The following is a 2,739-nucleotide window of genomic DNA, read 5'->3' as shown; positions in this document are numbered from 1 at the left end:
CAACCTTCCGATTAGGGGACGACCTGCTCTGCCTCTGCACCACAGCCGCCCCTATGTGAGGTTTTCAGCACATTTGATTGCACCCACAAGGTAAAGTAATGTTTTACATTTAGTGCGTTCTCATGGCTGTTCGGAAGACCGCCAGTCAAGTTTTTGAATTTTACATAAAGATCTGCGTCTTTTGTAGTGCATTAGGTTAAGTCTTGAACCGGACGTTCTCAACTCTCCCACTTCCTTATCCATGCATTAAAACCACAAAAAGATCACAGCCAGTCCCTGATAAGACACATCTGCAGGATTAAGCAAGATTCTTTGGATGCTAAGTGAGTAGCCCCATTTATTAGAAGGGGTCACTAAATGCCAGCCTGCCAGCATGTCAGCTTGTAAAATGTAAATGTTCACTACATGACACTTTTCACCAAACTCTCCTTACAGTCAGTGATGAACTGCAAAATTGTATTACATTTATAACATAAGTTTTAGCTATTGTCAGTGTAATTGAAATGCAGTGTTTAATTTTGAATCATATCTATCCTTTATACTGAATAACATACAATCAGATAAATGAAAAAAAAAATGTCCAGTTGAAATACTAAAACTGTCTCAAATAAGAGGTGGAACCTGCATTGGGAAAGGAGGATGAAACCAACCTATATTGTTCTGAGTAAATCAGAAAAGTAAATCAGAAAAGTATTTATGACAGAGTGATGATGAGTTCACTGCTGCATTTTTGGACAACTTTAGCTCAACTGTTTCACAAAATATTGATGACATTAACACTGAAATTTGCCAAAACATCTACGCATATATTTTGTAAAAGTATAATGTGTAAAGTGTATAAGTGCTTCCTGTTCAGGATTGTGAGGCGCTGGATCTTATCACGGATTGGTCGAGAGGCAGGGTCACCATGGAAAAGTTCCAAGTCTGTTACAGAAGTGACACTTCACAAATACGATTTCACTCACAGAGACAGGGGTTCTCCCCCTTATGGGAGATTATAACATGATATTACATTACAGAAAGATCACCTTAAAGGTCTCAGTACTGATATACACACTGCATGTGTGTGTATCAGTGTGTGTCTGTCATCCATCAGCACTGGTTCAAGCTCATACTTGAACAACTTGTTACAAACAGTGTTCATTATTGTTGAATATATCAGCAAAACAAGTAATCCTTCTTTAAGCTGTCTCTGTCTCTTTCTCACACATACATGCACTGCACACACAGATGATGCATCCTTCACAGTGACCTGCTGCTGGATGGACGTGTTCATATGATGTATACAGCATTTATTGGTCCTTACTAACTGTTTTATCAGGGATCAGACTAGTCAGTGGTCAGAACATAAAAAAGGCCAATTACCCAAAGCCCAAACAAGGCCCTACCTTTCTCATCCCATCAGAAGCAGAAGAAGCACAGATCTTGTGACCTTAGGACCCTCCACTACCTTTAGCCATATGGATTCAGAAAACCTTTCTGTGTCTACAAAATCTGCTACAGCTCCTGGGGCTAAAAGCACATTACAATGAAGTCATCATGAAGTCATCATGGGGCCATCTGCATGGGCATATGTGTGACTGTCTATTACAATAACTCAAAAACTGCTGGTGTAATGATTGCTTTATATTGTAATAGTACAATTCAATCCAATATAATCACACCACAATACACTCAAAATATGTAATGGAAATGAGTGAGAAATAGTCTCAATACATTTTCAAGTATTTATTGCAAGTCTGTTGTAATAATGCCTAAGTAAAGAAGGTTGTGGACTCGGATACATGCTTCATAGGCAGAACAGGCAATATAATTTACTTAACAAGTGCTTTACAATAAGAAATAAAACCAGACATGGTAGATGAAATGAGATGATGACCAAAGACAAAGTGAAGACAATACATTGAATAATTTCCAAAAGCTTTCACAAAAATTAAGGAGATTTAAAAGAAGCTAGAGACTTAGTGTGTCTGAGTGTGGGGACTCCAATAGCAAAAATTTGATCACCCTATCAGCAGGGCTCCATCCACAGATTTCAAGGCTGTGGGAATTGTTAGGCTACTAGGATCTGGTGGTTTTAACAGCATCTATAATTTGAGTTTCTTCAGCATAAAAAATGGTGCAGATATCAGTTTCAGAGTATCATGATTTTGAATAACTATAGTATGAACAGAAAAAGGCCAAGAACTGAGTATCGAGGAACACCACAATACAACTGAGCCATTGAATCGAGTTACAAAGAGTAACATTTCTGAACATTTCTGTTGGAGATGTCTGAGCATGGTAACCAAGTGCAAAGCCCTTGATCCAAGTTTTTATGAGAGTTGTTAAAAAATTTAAATTAAAAGATAACAGAGCTGACAGTGAAAAATACCTCATTGAGCTGCTTAGTAGGGATGATATCCAGGAGAAGGAGTTCATATAGAAGACTGTCTCCAACACTGAAATCATAATGCGTTAAAATTGGGTAAGGTAAAAATAAAATGAAAATGCTTTATAAAAGACCAACAGGAAGAAGAGGACAGCAAGGCTGGATTGCAAAAGGTGTGGTCAGACTTTTGGTCCATCCAGGATTAGATATTCACTTCCAGTCATAAATCAACTGGACCTCTTCCAATTTGCGCTGAGTTCAGTCAGATTGAATTTTGTGTTCGATCTCCAGCCAGTTAGAAAGGAGTGGTAAGTTTATCTGTGTTTATATAAGCGCATGGTATTGCATTGCACTGCACTGAGTATAAA

The sequence above is a fragment of the Morone saxatilis genome, unplaced genomic scaffold (assembly GCF_004916995.1).
Source record: "Morone saxatilis isolate NCDOM2014 unplaced genomic scaffold, NCSU_SB_2.0 Contig2, whole genome shotgun sequence".
Taxonomy (NCBI): Eukaryota; Metazoa; Chordata; class Actinopteri; family Moronidae; genus Morone; species Morone saxatilis.
Note: the sequence above shows the minus strand (reverse complement) of the source record.